Here is an 18,936-nt window from a genome sequence, read left to right as displayed (position 1 = left end):
GGCCCAGCCAATTTGACCCAGGCCAGACTCCCCACACGCTGTGAAAGGAACTCTCCCCCCCCCCCAGCGGCGCTGTCCTTTTACAGTCGCTTCCCACTTTACAGCCGCTTCCCATCAGCTGCCAGCAATGAGCGATAGACTTGGCTATCTCTCAGTACAGCAACATCGTTCTTGACAATCTAGCGACAATGGAAGGTCTGGGAGAATGGCAGTGAGATTGAATTGGACATATGGGAACTGATGGTGATTGTTGTGATTATATTGCTGAAAGAATGGATGCTAAATTAGAATCAAAATATGAAATTCTGACCACAAAACCTAATTGCAAAGTTAAATCTAATAATTCCACGGCCATATTATAAAATTCGGTATTATCTTACTTGTGATCTTGTATCTACGTCTTGAATGCAGCTCCCACTTTTTGTGTCCCATATGCGCAAACGTCCATCTTTCATTCCTCCCCCAACGGCAAGAATTCGAGATTGCATGGGCACCAGTTCATGGCCTATTAACAAACATATTCAATTAGCATTAAATAATAGATTTATTTTCTTGATCATCTATATAGTTTTCTTCTGCATAAATAGTAAACGTAAACATGTATTTATATTAGTCAAATTGTGCCCGAATGTTATATTAGCCAAAATGTTCAACTCATCTGCCATTTCCTTTTCCACCATAATAAATCCACCTGTTTCTGTCTTCAAGGGACCCACATTTATCTTAACTAATTTTTTCCTCTTCGCATACCTAAAGAAGCTTTTACTATCCGCCTTTATATTCTTGGCTAGCTTCATACTTTATCTTTTCTCCCGCATTGCCTTTTTAGTTACCTTCTGTTGATCTTTAAAAGGTCCCCAATCCTCTGGCTTCCCACTCATCTTTGCAATGTTATACGTCTTCTCTCTTATTTTTATACACTCCTTGACTTCCCTTGTCAGCCACGGTCGCCTCTTACTCCCCTTAGAATCTTTCTTCCTCTTTGCAATGAAATGATCCTGCATCTTTTGAATTATTCCCAGAAACACCTGACATTGCTGTTCCACCGTCATCCCTGCTAGGGTCCCTTTCCAGTCAACATTGGCTAGCTCCTCCCTCATGCCAACATAGTCCACTTTGTTCAACTGCAATACTGACACTTCCGATTTTACCTTCTCCCTCTCAAATTGCAGATTAAAACTTATCATATTATGATCACTACCTCCTAATGGTTTCTCTACCTTGAGTTCCCTTATCAAATCCAGTTCATTACACAACACTAAATCCAGAATTGCCTTCTCCCTGGTAGGCTCCAGTACAAGCTGCTCCAAGAAACCATCTCGGAGGCACTCTACAAACCCCCTTTCTTGGGGTCCAGTACCAACCTGACTTTCCCAATCTACCTGCATGTTGAAATCACGCATAACCACCATAGCATTACCTTTGTTACATGCTATTTGTTACTCCTGATGGAACTTGCACCCTATCTCCAGGCTACTGTTTGGAGGCCTGTAGATAATTCCCATTAGGGAATTGCAATATAGTAATATAGCTCCACGACTCCAGGCTGGTGTCCCGTCAGTCCAGGCAGGACTGTAGGGTAACCCAGCGAGACAGACAGAGTTGAGTTGCATTTGGTGCTGGATTGAGCCTCTGATGCGTTGTGTGTGTGTGTGTGTGTGTGTGTGTGTGTGTGTGTGTGTGTGTGTGTGTGTGTGTGTGTGTGTGTGGGTGTGTGTGTGTGTGTGTGTGTGTGTGTGTGTGTGTGTGTGTGTGTGTGTGTGTGTGTGTCCGCCAAGAAATTGTGTCCACACATATTTTGAAAGCGTTTTCTGTGCATGTTCTATTTCATTCCATTTTCTCAGAGAGAGCAGGAACCTCTTTCTTCCTGACTATTGGTTTACTTTGATAATAGGAACAATGAATGCTAAGACAAGTCTTTACAAAATAATGGACAGATGGACAGTGAGACCAGGAAAATGTGGTTCCACTCTCTTCCTGTCTGCCCTTGTGCAATGTTAGTACATCTCTCTGCTCTAAGAATGTGAGCAAGGGCAGTCCTAGCCCCAGTGCCAATTCAGTGTCTTGTAAACTCCTCCAGTGCATCAGGACTGAAGACTCCCTCACAAGGAGAGAGATGGATTGATGCCAGAAAAATATTTATCAGATAGACCACATCACGAGAGCATTGGTGATAGAACTCTATCTCTGACTGATTTGTAGAAATGATTGAGAACAGATAACAAAAATACTTCTTGTACATCAGCTGCAATAACTAAATACATTATGTGGTGTGGGAGATGGCAAATGTTTTAACTCAAGATAGGCAATAGATCCTTGTCTAATAATTCATGCAAACATTGCACAAGGTCAGAAAGGTAAAGCATAGAACCACATTTGTCCTGGTCTCACTAGCTACCCATTTTCCCCAAAGGACCAGCTTGACTTGTTTTTCTGTTCACTGTTTCTATTATCAACAGATACAGGACCCAAAGCTTTGTTACAATTAATTGGTTTTATTATTAAAATTAACCCGAATTATTTCCAGAAAGAGCTTCCTTTTAGGTAAATTTGCTGGGCTTAAGGCTGACTGACTTTGCATAACTGTAATTAGAGTATGTGCATTTCATTTCTGAGAATTTCATTTTCTTAAACTCACATTGGCAGACCTTTCACTTTCACAAAGATTTGTAAATGTTTAACCAGAGTAGGCAAAACTGTAGGTCCTAATGCTGGCTTGCATCGCCAGTAAAGTCTGAGACTATCATGTTGACCTGACTCTTACATGTGCTTTGGTCAGAAACATTGTGAATGCTACTTTCAGTTCAGAATAAGGGGAAATCCAAGTCCCAGATGATTTATGAGCCTAAAGGTGCATGTCAGGAGGTAATTGTGGAAAAGCATTGAATTTTAAAGGAGTAGGCAATTATGAATGGTCAAAAATATCATCCTTGACACAGATATACACAGACTGTATGCTGCACTACTGTAGATTGTTTAATCCAATTACTCAAACTGATTAGTACAGGAGTCAGGGGTTATGGGGAGAAGGCAGGAGAATGGGGTTGAGAGGGAAATATAGATCAACCATGATGAATGCTGGAGTGGACTTAATGGGCCAAATTGGCTCATGCTGCTCCTATGGTGTTATGAAATAGCTCTGAACTTTCTAAGAACTCCAGACAAGAGTGATTTCTAGAATCATAGAAATAAAGAATTTGCACTTGTGTTTTTGCCTTCTGAAAATTTAGGATGTTCCATAGTGTGTTCCATCGCTTGCTCCGACCACCAACTATATTCTACAATTCCACTTTGAATAGGACCATTGGCATTTCAATGTCTATCTGAGGAACAAGACGGAGCCAGCGTTTAACCTCATCCAAAATGTAGCATTGCTAACAATGCAGCATTCCATTTGTATTGCATACCAAGATACTAACATGCAATAAAGGTAGGCTGCTTGTCCCTTCAAGTGTGCTTTGCCATTTAATCGTCAAGAGTCAAGAATCAAGAATGTTTTATTGTCATATGTCCCAGATAGAACATTGAAGTCACAGCTAATTGGGTGGCAATTCAACTCAGCATTCCCATCTACTTGCAGTGACTTTTGACCATCCCAAATCCGCTAATTAATAATCTGACTATCTCGACCACAATAATAATCTAAGACTGTATGCACTACTCTTTGAGGAAGATGGACTTTAAGAGAACGAAAATAATCTCATTTTGGCCTCAAATGGACAACATTCTATTTTTAAACAGACCCTATGTTTTAGATTACCCACTTCCATCCAATCAAGATATCTCCAGAACTTATTTGTTTGATCTAGCCTCCTCTCACTCTTGTGAATTCCAGCAAGTATTAAGTGTAGCTTGTCTGACATTTCCGCATAAGACAAACCACCCATTCCAAGTATTAGTGCAGTAAACTTTCTCTGAACTACTTCCAATGTATTGACATCCATCTTTCAATGATAAGGCCAATATCATATATAGTACTCTCGATGTGTTCTCACTAATGCCCTCAATAACTGAAGCATAACCTCTCTCATTCTGTATTCAATTCCTTTCACAATGATAACATTGTGTCAGCTTTCTTAATTACTTGCTTACTAGCATTTTGTGCATCATGCAGTAAGACACCCAAAATGTTTTGTACCTCACGCCCTGCAATCTCTCACAATTTAGATAATATGCATTCTATTTTAATTTTTGTGCAGAAATGGACAATTTTACACACTGCAACATTATGATCCATTTGCTAATTCTGTCTGTTCATTAAATCTATACAATTCCCTTGGTTCCTTGTTCCCTTTGTGTCTTCTTAAGCGCTTACATTGTTATAAATCTAAATGTCATCAGCATAATTAGCAAGCATACCATATCAAGTCAAGTCAAGTTTTATTCGTCACTTGCACATAAAGTGCAGTGAAATGAATTTGCCAGCAGCGGTACAATAAAAAAAGAACACACAATATTATGGGGAACAAGGAAGTGTTACCATCCACATTGTGAGCTTTCATTGTCCACAACAATCTTTGAGCAGCATCTTGTGAAATGCTTTCAAAAATCTAAGTATAGCTCTGCTCTTTGCAAAGCAGTGGAGTGTCAGCATGGATCACCATGCAAGCTCCAACACAAGAGAGGTGTGAAAGATTATATGAAATACATTGCATCAGAGCTAAGCCTGATCTTATCCACATGGGTATACTTTTCAGAAGTAGTAAGAAGCCGAAACTCTGAAGGGATTCCACTTTACCATTATTCATCTGCATCAGTCCAATCATGGTCCCTCTTCTTTTTTTCTTACTTTCTCTCCTAACTTATTCCACACCACAGCCGACATAAGGACCATTTGAATCATGGATTTTGTCATTTGCACTCTGACAATCTTCACACATCTTCTTTTTGAAAAACACAATATTAAACAGACTAATGTTCCTAATTTAATGTTATGTTATGATATGTACATTCAGGATAGTAACATCTTTTCATCTTTAGCAGTCTTCATTTAAAATCATACCATATTAAAGTGGCACAGTCAGTTGATGCTTTCTCAAATGTTACATTTATGGCATCATTCAGTTTACATTCACGATAAGATGTTCTGTTTCATTGTTCTGATTCATTGTTCTGTTTGGGACATTACAAGGATTGCAAGGATTACATGAAAATGTATTAGCCAAGTACGTAAGAAGAACATACAAAAAATTTGATTTGCCATTTTCAGTCATACCAAGAAAAAAGCAACGACACACAACTACATAAAACATCAAATTTAACATAAACATTCACCACAGCGCACTGTGATGGAAGGCAATAAATTCCCTCATTTTCTCCCACGGTCAAAGCGATTGAACCATCTGCAGTCGGGGCGATCAAAGATCCCGCAGCCAGCGATCGAAGCTCCCTCATCGGGGCCGTCGAAGGTCTGCGGTCCCTAACAAACGGATCGCGAGCTCCACGATGTTAAGTCCGCATGCTCCCACAGTTGGAACTTTCAAGGTCGATCCCTGACAAAGGGACTGCCAGTTCCACGATGTTGTCCGCAGGCTCCCGTGGTTGGAGTTCCCACAGTCAATCCCCAGTAAGGGGCCGCCACGATGTTAGGGCGCAGACGGAGATACGACACGGAAAAAGTCGCATTTCTGTAGAGGAAAGAGATTTTTTTAAAGTTTCCCCCACCCCCCACATAATACAACATCAAAAGATAAACTAATACATACATTTAACTAAAGACTAAAGACAACAAGAGAAGTAATAGACTATAGACAATAGACAACAGGTGCAGGAGTATGTCATTTGGCTCTTCGAGCCAGCACTGCCATTCAATGTGATCATAGCTGATCATCCACAATCAGTACCCCGTTCCTGCCTTCTCACCATGTCCCCTGACTCCGCTATTGTAAGGGACGAGACAGGCTGTGGGCGTGGCTGCCATCATACAGTGCCACCTGCTGGTCAAATGAGAATAAAACACTCTTGACTCTTGAAATAGCTGTAGGTAGTCCTGTGAATCATCATGGTCTTCCAGAAAACTTCCAACAAAATGTAAAGAGATAGAAACCAATATTTGAAACGAGCCTCGGTGAAACCCGTTATATTTGTTGTAGTTTTCTGGTTAGCTGTGACCCTGTCATGTGGCTTTCAATAGATGGAATAAACGTATGTTAGAAGGTTTTCACAAAGCTTGACCTTTGAAGAGATGAGATCAAAATGACCAAACCGCATCCGTTTGAGTATGGTATAAATCAACTGCAAAATACCTGAATTACAGTTAACAGAGGGATCCAAAGAACAGCTATGATGAAATTATTGAAGCACAGTCTTTTTCTTTTGCTTGCCATCTCCTTAACTCCAGCCTGTAAGTATTAAAATAAGCAACAGGTAAACTTCCTATATTTATATTAGGATTTATGTTATTGATACTTAATTGAATATATTATCCTCAGCACATTGTTTAATGAGTGAAGCTACATTTTCAATGTCTGATGAATTAATATTTATCTTTCATATTTATCCAAATAGATATTTATTTCCCTGCATTTTTTCTTGTTAGTGTTGTAACATTAGTTGTACTCAACTAAGAGATTTTTTTTCTGACAGAAATATGTATTAACATCAACTCTCCTTGTAAATGTACTTGCTGATATGCAACCATAACATTTTTATTCCACCAGGATTAATGAAAGAACTGACAAGTGTAATTTGCATGGGCATAATTTAAATTTTGGGTGAACATGTAACATTGAATTTGCTGCCCAATATTCAGCTATAATTCACATCGAGTGCGGTGAGTGCCTGGAACATGCTGCCAGGTGGTGGTGGAGGCAGATACGACAGTATAGTTTAAGTGGCTTTTGGATTAGCATATAGACATGCAAGGAATGGAGGGATGTGGATTATGGGCAGGCAGATATAAATTTATCTTAGCATTGTGTTCGGTACAGATATTATGAGCCGAAGAACCTGTTCCTGGGCTGTACTCCTCTATGTTCTATGAATAGACACTGTACATGAAAATAGGAAGATGTAAGGCTTAAGAACAAGCAACTTCCACACAAACCCATAGATAATTTTCCCAGCCATTCTGCATTCGTGTATCATGTGTTTGATTCTCATCCTGGAATATAACTAACTCATGGTGGCTGCCTGTTATATGTTAAAAAAAAATGTGGATCTTTGAAAGTATATTTTTATATTAACATTCACAGGATTTACAGGGGATCCCTGAGTATGTTTCTGCCTGTGTTTCATTGCCCTTAAGAAGGGGACCATGAACATCCCTCTTGAACAGCTGCTGTTAATACAATGAACATGCCCACAGTACTCTGACTTCCAAGGCAGCATAATGTGTGACTTGGAGGGAAATAGCAAGTGATGATGTTCTCCAGAACCCATTTTGTCTGTGAACACTTTTCAATCTGTGCAATCTGGGTTGCATGCATTTGAAGGAAATGGAGATTTGCTTTTGTCCATCTTGTGCTGAACATGATGCCAAGACCATCACTTGTCTTTGGGTGGCACAATGGCGCAGTGGTAGACCTAATAATGCAGGGTGAATGCTGGTTGGCGTGGATTCGGTGGGCCGAAGGGCCTGTTTCCACGCTGTATCTCTAAAGTAAACTAAACTAAACCAAACCTGCACATAAACAACATCCCTTCATTCCTTGCATATCTATATGCCTATCCAAAAGTCTCTTAAATGCCACTATCGTATCTGCCTCAACCATTACCCTGGTTGAATGCAATCCAGGCATTCACCACCATCTGGTCTATGGAACTGATGCACTACAATGTGCTACAATGCTGAGAGCTTTATTCCCAACTGTTTCTTCCCCTTTGCGCTATCCATTATACTTGAGTTTTACTTAATTGTTTCTAGGTATGGTAGATCTGCTTTGTCAACCTTTGTCTCCTAATCTTATAACTGCAGTATTTATGTTTCCATCAGTTTATGTTTCTGGTAATGTTACTGGATTTCAAATGAAGATGGTTGCACTCCTTCTTGTTGGAGATAACCATTTTCTAGCCTTCTTTGGTGACACGTTATTAGCTCTTGCCAGCTGAAGCCTGGATGTGATCCAGGACTTGCTGAATATGAGTACAGAACGACACACTGCTTATCATCCCCGTAGCATCAAAAAATATTTTTTTATCAAGTATCAATCTTATTTCAACAATATTAAAATAAATTACTTATTGTACATTTTACATAAAATAGTATCTTAGATTTAATGGTACGATTTACCTATGTAAGCAGCTGCACACAATAACTCTGTAATTCATTCACCACTTAAATGCTTGCCCTGCCATTGATGTCCACAGCACATAAATGAATAAAAATGACAAATGGAATAATGTTTCTAAACCTATATATTACAGATCATGGAGTGGAAATTATCGGAGGTCGAAAGGCTAAAGCCCGCTCAAACACTTACATGGCATCCATCCAAATATCTAAGGACAACAACATGTATAAACATTGGTGTGGAGGCGCTTTGATCAGTAAAAACTGGGTTCTCACTGCAGCGCACTGTAAACCGTAAGCTATGCCATGTAAAAGTGAAATATTACTTTAATGATAGTATGATATTGCTATAAACTAATGGTTCATTCTCCCATCCCACATGAAATTATTCATTTTAAACAGCATGATCATGCCATTAATGTTGGACGTCAACACGTATTGGTTCCTATTTCCATGAAAAATACTTTTCTTTCAATTACACAAGTATAATCTAAGTACCTGCATTCCATTGTCCTGGTAGCCAAATAACAAAACAGACTTAAAAATGTGGAAATTGTCCATTTTGGCAGGAAAAGTAAAAAACGTGCACAAAAAGCCTCCGCCAGGGCCCTGGTTGGCTCGTCCTCTACTTCCCATTGCAACCTGGGATAGATTCCAGCTGGTCCTGGGGCTGTATCAACTCTTATGCGTCCCATAACATCTAACTCCTTCTCGTGTATTCATTTTCACATTCTGTATATTACGGAAGATAATAGGATTCAATTACAATTAGTTAAGATCAATTCCATTTGAAAGTTGCTCATTATCACATTGGTGGTAACTTCCAACAGAAATAGTGTTCCAGACTCTCCCTTCAGAGGTGATCATCTCTTGGAAGTTGCTAGTTTATTAGCTGTTTAGCCTGATTTTACACGCTGCTGGATGTTTGAATTTTTTTTGCTTGACGAATATCTGGTAATTGTCTTTTTTTTTTAAATGAGGCATTATTAACTTTCTTTTTGATTCTTTTAGTACAATGGAAGCAAAGTGGGAATCTCAAGTGGTTCTTGGAGCACATTCTCTTTCACAGGATAAGAAGAGTAAACAAACAGTTCCTATCATTAAATGGATTGACAATGGAAAGTTCAACGATAAAACTGGAAGCGATGACATAATTTTGCTGAAAGTATGAATTATCTTTCTTGCTCATCGTGTATAAAATCCTTAATTTACTAAGACAGCAACTTTCATTTTACAGAAAAATAACCTCTGATGAAAAGTCAAAAGTTAATATGGATATATCTTCAATCTGTTGATTGGATGTCACCTTCGTTAGTCCTTTCCTTCTTAAAACATAAAAACGTTTTCAGCAAAGAACATTGGGAAAAGTACACGTGATATTTTCTTTCATGTCTTTAGCCCACAGTAACTTAGCAATGTGTAATAATTCCTAATGTGATCTGTTGTCTCTGTGCACAGCCAGAATCTTCTTGATAATCAGCCACTGAATCCTTCAAGGAAGAAACCTTTTCCAATTAGTGAAGCCTAACATTGTGTATCAAAAGTTTGATCAGATAGTTCCTGAAGATAAATTCTGAACAAATACTTTCTGATCTTCAAAAGGGGATCAAGCAGCAATTAACTTACCCTTTCTCCTATTTGTACTACACACTTATAACTTCAAAATACATTTTAACAATATGCAACATAATAATGGGTAGCCGAAAGATGTGTTTCCATTTAGCATCTCCCTGTGATGATATGTTTAAAATATTCTCGACTGTTATAACTAATTGTTATTTATACCACAGCTGGGAAGGAACGTCAAGTTCAACAAAGATGTGAAAGTGCTCAAACTACCGAAAACAAAGGTCACTGATGTGAAACCTGGGACTTCCTGCTCAGTGGCAGGATGGGGGAAAACAAGTACATGCTCAGAAAATCATTCTGACACACTTCAAGAGGTGAAGCTAAAAGTAATAGATCGTAAAACATGCAACAGCAAGGACTATTACAATCACGATCCTGAAGTAACCCAGGACATGATCTGTGTTGGCGACAGTCAAGGCAGAGGAGATTCTTGTCAGGTGAGTGTGCAATGTAGCATTGTTATCAGTAAAATGACAATAAAGCTCTCAGTGTGTGTGTGTGTGTAAAATCTCCACTGGTTCTATAGATTGAAATGTTCCATCCTTCCGTAGATACCGATGATGACATCGGTGGATTCCAATTGTATGTTAAAGTTATATTATAGTTAATTAAAATTTTAATAGCAGCGCTGCCGACGGACCTGAGCATTTCGTAGTTTTGTGTAATATTTGTAGGAGGACTAACCAGTGACAGCCATGCCTCCGAAGAAGGCAATAACAACGGAGGAAGGCGAAGAAATAAAAAGAGCGCTGGATTTTATGACGGTGGAGATTTCTGCTGTCAAACAACAGCAGAAAGCCATCCTCGACCTGGTGGCGGAGGTAAAGGCTCTCCGGATCCAGAGCGCCGAAAAGGACCGGCGACTGGTGTTCCTGGAGAGCAGAGTTGCGGACCTGGAGCAGTACACCAGAGCGAATAATGTTATCATTACCGGGCTCAGTATAAAGCCCCGGTCATACGCACGGGCGGTGACTGAAGACAGCGGGGGGGAGCCCGGGGCAATGGATACAAGCTCCACGGAGCAACAGGTGGCGGCCTTCCTGCAGTCAAAAGGAATACACTTGGACTGCGATAACATCGAGGCTTGTCACCCCCTGCCCAGGAGAAAATCCAAAGAGGATAAAAATAGCGATGACAAACCAGCCATCATAATAAGGTTTGTCAACAGAAAATATAAAGTTAGTCTCCTAAAACAAGGAAGACAGTTGAAGGGAACAAAAGTATTTATGAATGAACACCTAACAAAACGAAATGCCGATATAGCCCGACAAGCACGAAACCTTAAGAAACAGAAACAAATACTAAATACCTGGACTGCAAACTGTAAAATCTTTATTAAATTAAATGGAACACCAGAGGAAGCCAAAGTGCTGGTCATTAGAGATATTGCAGAACTGGACAAATACCAATGATCATAAAACGGGATTGTGAGGTGAAATTTAGTTACACACGCAATTATGGCATACACTGAAGGAATTCAGTCATTTACATCTGGAAATGGTAGTCAAGTAATTAAAATAATAAGTGAAAAGAAACAACTGAAGTTACAACCATTTGAATATACCGATCACAATTTACAGGATTTGGAATACGATATAGACCCGGACAATAATTTTTACTTTAATTCCAACGACAAAAATATCTGCTGCTACTACACAGAGGATCAGTATAATCAGAATATTAATGTAAAAGGCAAATTATCGATTATACACTTTAATAGTAGGAGCCTCTATGCGAATTTTAATAGTATTAAAGAGTATTTACAAAAATTTTTACAGCCATTCAATGTCATCGCAATATCTGAAACATGGATTAATCAGGAAAAGGGAATTGATTTTGAGATGGACGGATATGATTTCAATTACATCAATAGAAAAAATAAGGCGGGAGGAGGGGTAGCACTATATGTGGATACAACTCTGAATTATAAGGTAGTAGAAAATATGACAACTGTGGTTGACAATCTGCACGAATGTATAACTATAGAAATAATTAATGGTGGAATTAAAAATGTAATCATTAGTTGTATATATAGGGCACCGGGGTCAAATATTGAAATCTTCAAGGGGTGGATGGAGAGTATGTTTTCAACAACAAGTAGTAAATCAGTGTTTTTATGTGGCGATTTCAATATTGACCTATTAAATCCTAATCAACACAACCTTACAGAAGATTTTATTAATACTATGTACAGCATGAGTCTATTTCCTAAAATCACTAGACCGAGTAGAATTACTTCCCATTGCGCTACACTCATTGACAATATATTTAATAATGATGTGGAAAATAAAATAGTAAGTGGATTATTAATTAATGATATAAGTGACCATCTGCCAGTTTTTATAGTTTATGATAATATCCACAGGAACAACAAACCAAACAAATTAATAGAATATAGACGAGTGAGATCGGAGGAAGCTATCAATGCACTAAAAAAGGATCTATTGGCACAAAACTGGGATATAATATACCAAAAAAGAGACACTGATAGTGCTTATGAAACATTTATTGCAATATTTAAGTCATTATATGATAAAAATTGTCCAATTAAAGAATATAATAGAAAATCAAACTATACTAAATGTCCATGGATTACAAAGGGATTACAAAATGCTTGTAAAAAAAAGAATGCCCTATACAGAGATTTTATAAGAGAGAGAACTAAAGATACAGAAAATAAATATAAAAAGTATAAAAATAAATTAATTTACATCATAAGAGAAAGCAAGAAAGATTATTATAAGAAGAAATTAGATGAAAATAAAGACAATATAAAAAGAATATGGAGCATACTTAATAGTATTATCAGAAATGGTCCGGGGAGAACAAATTATCCGAAGTATTTTATTGATAAGGATAAGGAAAATTACAATATGGAAGATATAGCTAATAGTTTTAATAATTTTTTTGTAAATATTGGACCAGACCTGGCTAAACAAATCCCCGATTCAGGGACATCTGGAGAAACTCCTGAGAATTTAGTGGAGAGAAATCCCTGCTCTATGTTTCTTACGGCAGTAGAAGAAAAAGAACTGTTGGATATTGTCAAAACATGTAAAAATAAAAAGTCTACCGATTTCAACGACATTGACATGTCGCTAGTTAAGATGGTCATCGAGGGGATCTCCAAACCTTTAACATTCATCTGTAATTTATCCTTCCAAACCGGTACTTTCCCAATTCAAATGAAAATAGCAAAAATAATACCAATATACAAAACTGGGAACAAGCATCATTTTACAAACTATAGACCTGTTTCCTTACTCCCACAATTTTCCAAAATATTAGAAAAAATGTTTAATAATAGATTAGACAAATTTGTAGAAAAGAATAAATTAATCACAGAAAGTCAATATGGATTCAGAACAAATAGATCAACATCACTTGCAATACTAGAATTAATTGAAGACATCACAAACGCCATTGATAAGAAATTATATGCAGCTGGGATATTTATTGACATAAAAAAAGCATTTGATACAATTAATCATGATATTTTATTTAAAAAATTGGAGAGGTATGGAATTAGAGGAATAGTACTGGACTGGATTAAAAGCTACTTAAGGAATAGGCAACAGTTTGTAAATCTGGGTAGTCATAATTCTACATGCTTGGACATTGTGTGTGGTGTACCACAGGGGTCAGTGCTGGGCCCAAAATTATTTATCATGTACATAAATGATATTTGTAATGTGTCCAATGTCTTGAGGCTGGTTTTGTTTGCAGATGATACAAATATTTTTTGTTCTGGGGAAAATTTAAAACAGCTATTGGATAAAATAATAAAAGAAATGGGTAAATTGAAAATATGGTTTGATAGGAATAAAATTTCATTAAATCTGAGTAAAACTAAAATAATGTTATTTGGTAATTGTAGAATAAATACACTAGTAAGTATAAAGATAAATGGGGTGGAAGTTGAAAGAGTGCATGAAAATAAATTTCTTGGGGTTATAATTGACGATAAAATAAGCTGGAAATCACATATTAAACATGTAAAATTAAAATTGGCAAAAAGTATCTCTGTATTATACAAAGCCAAGCAAGCTCTGGATTACAAATCACTCCGTATTCTTTATTGTTCATTGATTTTACCCTACTTAAATTATTGTGCAGAAGTCTGGGGTAATAACTATAAAAATTCGATACACTCATTAATCATGATGCAAAAAAGAGCAATTCGTATTATCCATAATGCTAAGTATCTGGGTCATACGAATCCATTATTTTTAGAGTCAAAATTATTTAAATTGGAAGATTTGGTTACATTCAAAACAGCTCAGATAATGTTTAGGGCCAAAAATAAAAATTTACCTGGAAACATTCAAAAATTATTTAACGAGCGTGTGGGGGGTTACAATTTAAGAGGAATATTTAACTTTAAGAAACAAAAAGTCCGTACGACTAGAAAAACCTTTTGTATTTCGGTTTGTGGAGTAGGAGTGTGGAATAAATTGAACGGGGAATTGAAGCAATGCACAAACATGAATCATTTTAAAATGATATATAAAAAAATAATTCTCAAGGGGTACAGGGATGGAGGGGATGGTTGACAAGTGGGGGTTAGTGTTTATCTATTGCTTTACTATTGTTTACTTATGTTTGGGTACTTCAGTTATGAAGTTTGTATGTACATAATAGTTGTATGTCTATATATGTCTGTAGGTATTACGGGAAATTGCCTAGGGTAGTATTATTAATAGTAATGAATTGATTTTTAGATATGGTAGAAGTGTTGGGGAAAAGGGGTGAGATTTAATAAGTTATTCTTCTTCTCACTCCTTTTCGAGCTTGTACAGACACAGAGTTGGACATTGGAACTTTGATTTTGTTCTTCTCATTGCTTTGTAAATATTGATTGTAATGTCCAATTGTTTGATAATTTCGATTTTGTTAATATTAATGTCGTTAATGTCTTTACTTGTTCGGAATAAATAAATAAATAAATAAAATAAATAAATAGTATTATAATATTTTTGTATGCACAGTTGTATGTTAAAGTTATATAACAGATAATTTAAATTTTAATAATATTATAATATTTTTGTTTGCACTGTTGTATGTCGTAGCGGCGTACAGTCACCGTTTTTTTCGGCGCTCTGCAGCGACTATGACAGTCGCCTAAAAAATCACCTAAGTGGGACAAGCCCTTTTGGCATAAAGGGGAGATGGAACTAGTATGGATAGACACAAATGCTGGAGTACCTCAGCGGGTCAGGCAGCATCTCTGGAGATGGGGGGTGGGTGACATTTTGGGTCGGGGTCCTTTTTCAGACTGTTGCCAGCCTGAAAACCACTGAAGAAGGGACCCAACCCAAAATGTCACCCATCCTTTTTCTCCAGAGATGCTGCCAGACACGCTGAGTGACTCCAGCCCTTTGTGTCTATCTTTGGTATAAACTAGCATCTGCAGTTCTTTGTTTCTACTTTGGGATTAGTCTGGAGATGTTCCATTTGGTTGGCGTGGATGATTTGGGTCAATTTCCATGCTGCGAGATTCTTCAATTCAATAATCCTATGAAAAAATTGAAAGCCAAAAAAGTTAAGGGAAATGTGGGTGCCTGGATACCAAAATGGATCAGTGAAAGGAAACAAAAGGTTTGCATTGGATGATCAGGTTTTGGGCTCAGGGTACGGTTTGCAGTGATGTGTCATTCAGGACATTTTGGAGACATTCACATATTTCAAAAGTTATAAACCACCTGGATTCATTTATGAAGAGCAGCATTATACAGCTTCCAGATGACAAGTGATTTGACAGATCTTGATGAGTTAGTTGTAGATTTCAGGATGACACATGGTGGAAAGAGGAGATTCAAGGCATTGGGAGTTGGGGGAATAAGTGCTACACCTTTAAATGGTAGCACTTATTAAATGGCACCTTTAAAAGGTAGCACCTCATATTTTGCTTGGGTAGTTTTCGCCCCAGCAGTATGAACATTGACTTCTCCAATTTCAGGTAGTCCTTGCTCTCTCCCTCTTTCCCCTCCCCTTCCCAGCTCTCCCACAAGCCTACTGTCTCCGCATCGTCCTTTCTTTTCCCCGCCACCCCTAACATTAGTCTAAGAAGTGACTTGACCCAAAATGTCACCTATTCCTTCTCTCCATAGATGCTGCCTCACCTGCTGAGTTTCTCCGGCATTTTTGTCTACCTTCCATTTTTTTCCAGCATCTGCAGTTCCTTCTTAAACTTTTAAAGGATTATTGGTTAGCTATAAATGGGATAATTTTGAAAGGAAGCTCCATGCCAGATGCTGTGCATGACTTGATCCCATCATCCACAATGCTCACACACCCCATCTAATCTGTCTTGGAAATGGAGTTGTGGGTACGGTAACATTCAGTAACTTTAAGCTGTCCGAAGACAAGCAGACAGGTTCTGTATATTTAGCAAACTCAGGCATATGACCCAAAGGACTTGATGTCTCCACATTCCTTTGAAGATCAGAGTCATTTAAAAGCTCCGTCATTTTAGCTAATTCCATTTAATTATTGTCATCTTTGATGTTTTTTTCTCTTCCAGCGTGATTCAGGTGGCCCTTTGATATGCAACAAAAAGTACATTGGGATAGTGTCGTATGGTAAGGGATGTGCCAATCCCAAAAAACCTGGAATTTACACTTTATTAACAAAGAAATATCTTGATTGGATTAATAAAACGATAGACGCAGGCTTACAATATGACCGCTGAAGCAATGTATTGAGTAATCAGCATTCTGCTTCACTCTGCTTTGCCAACAAATTTCACCTGGCCCACAGCTAACAATGGCCCATTTACTTTATCATCGTAACTTTTTTGCATATCTTTCATTAATTTGTTCTATATCTCTCTATATCACCGTCTATATCTCTTTTTCCGTTTCCCCTGACTTTCAGTCTGAAGAAGGGTCTCGACCCGAGACGTTACCTATTTCTTTTCTCCAGAGATGCTGACTGACCTTTGAATTACTCCAGCTTTTTGTGTCTCTCTTCAGTTTAAATCAGCATCTGCAGTATCTTCCTGCACATGATGCTCAATTAATTGGCTTAGAGAACCAGCATGCTTCCATCCATATCCTGAGTACATTGCATAATATTTTACCGCAAAATGCAATAAAAACTCGAATTGTGACATTTCTTGTCTTGTGAAGTTTCTTATTTTCTGAAGTAAATGACACGTTGTAAAAGTGAACTGAATCATAAATACCTGAAAATGAATTCCTACAGTTCAGCAATATGGTTGGTATGTTTTTGAACCACACACACCCCTAGAGACATTTAGAATCAACGTCAAAATATCAAGTAACTTTGAAAACTTGGAAATCATTGGATGGGAGTAGAATTAGGCCATTCGGCCCATCAAGTCTACACCGCCATTCAATCATGGCTGATCGATCTCTCCCTCTAAACCCCATTCTCCTGCCTTCTCCCCGTAACCCCTGACACCGATACTAATCAAGAATCCATCTCTGCTTTAAAAATAACCATTGACTTGGCCTCTAAAGGCAAAGAATTCCACAGATTCACCATCCTCTGACTAAAGAAATTCCTTCTCATCTTCCTAAAGGAACATCCTTTAACTCTGAAATCAGATGCTGCAGCTAGGGAGAGGGTCAAAGGGCACTCATGTGGGAGGCTGCATTTGAAATGAGCAGCTGTGAATGGAGTCAAATTTAAGAAAAGCATTTGAGGCCAGCAAAGTGGTGCAGCTGGTAGACCCACTGCCTCACAGCGCCAGAGACGTTAGTTCGATACTGTCCTTGGTTGCTGTCTGTAAGGAGTTTGTACAGTCTTCCTGTGACCACATGGGTTTCATCCGGATGCTCCAGTTTCTGCCCACATGCCAAAGACATGAGTATTTGTCTGTAAATTGCACCCAGTTTGTAGGGAGTGGATACGAAAGTGGGTTAAATTGAACTAGTTAACAGGTCAGCGTGCACTCAGTGGGCCGAAGGTCTTCTTTGCATGTTGTGTCTTTAAAAATGATGCAATGTGCAGCTGTTCTAGGTTTAGGTTTATTATTGTCACATGCATTGAGGTACTGTGAAAAGCTTTGTTTTGCATGCTATCCAAAGAGATAATTTCTACCATACATAGACATAATCAGTTTAAACTCAAATGCAATATATGGAGCAATGCTATAATAATTGATATTATATTACCAGCTATGATAATAACCTCCTCACAAAATTAAACGTATTGCTTAGACAAGGCTTACCTTATAAGTGCACACTGGCTTTCTCTCACTGATTTGTATTTCTCAGCAAATGTGCCTCTCAGGGCATGTTCAATTAATTTTGCCACAGTTAAAAAATCTAATATTTGTTTCCTCTCCGGAAACCATCTTAAACGATAACATATTATTTTCAAATTGTCAGTCCAAGAGGATAATTCCTGTATCAAGTAAATCTTGAAATACCACCCTCCAGAGGAATCAATTGCATAAAATTAATCTCTTTTAATCTCATTAATTTCTGCATTATTAATTGTAATTAATTAATTGTAATTGTAATTGTAATAATTGTATTAGTCAAGTATGTAAAAACATACAAGGAATTTGATTTGCCATACAGTCATACCAAAAAAGCAACAAGACATACAACTACTTAAAAGTTAACATAAACATCCACCACAGTTTCCCTCGGTTGGAGCTCCCGAATTCGATCCCTGACAAAGGGACCGCGAGCTCCACGATGTTGTCCGCAAGCTTCTGTGGTTGGAGTTCCCGAAGTCGATCCCAGCAAGAGGCCGCCAGATCCACGGTTAGGCCGCAGTGTGGACAGAGATACGATACGGAAAAAGTCGCATCTCTGTTGAGGAAAGAGATTTAACCACACACACACCCCCCCCCCCCCCAAAGCTACACTTAAACATACATTTAACAACAGACTAAAAATAACAAAAGAAAAAAAGGACGAGGCAGACTGTTGGTGAGGCTGCCATCGTATGGACTGGGATAAAATAAAATCCTTTCCTTTTTTATTTTACTTTTCTTCATGTCTCCAGAACTTCATCTCATCATTACTGCAAAGACTATATAGAATTATTATGTAGTAAATCTATCATTTCCTTATTTTCAATTTCAATATCATCTCTGT

At 37.9% G+C, this 18,936-nt stretch overlaps 1 pseudogene; it reads left to right on the top strand.

The window, feature by feature from the left end:
• Window positions 1-6,097: 6,097 nt before the first annotated feature.
• LOC116981987 lies at window positions 6,098-16,550 on the top strand (annotated as a pseudogene).
• Window positions 16,551-18,936: the final 2,386 nt, after the last annotated feature.

The sequence above is a fragment of the Amblyraja radiata genome, chromosome 1 (genome assembly GCF_010909765.2).
Source record: "Amblyraja radiata isolate CabotCenter1 chromosome 1, sAmbRad1.1.pri, whole genome shotgun sequence".
NCBI classification, from domain to species: Eukaryota; Metazoa; Chordata; class Chondrichthyes; order Rajiformes; family Rajidae; genus Amblyraja; species Amblyraja radiata.
The sequence above is the reverse complement of the archived record's forward strand: the minus strand, read 5'-3'. Positions and strand labels throughout refer to the sequence as shown.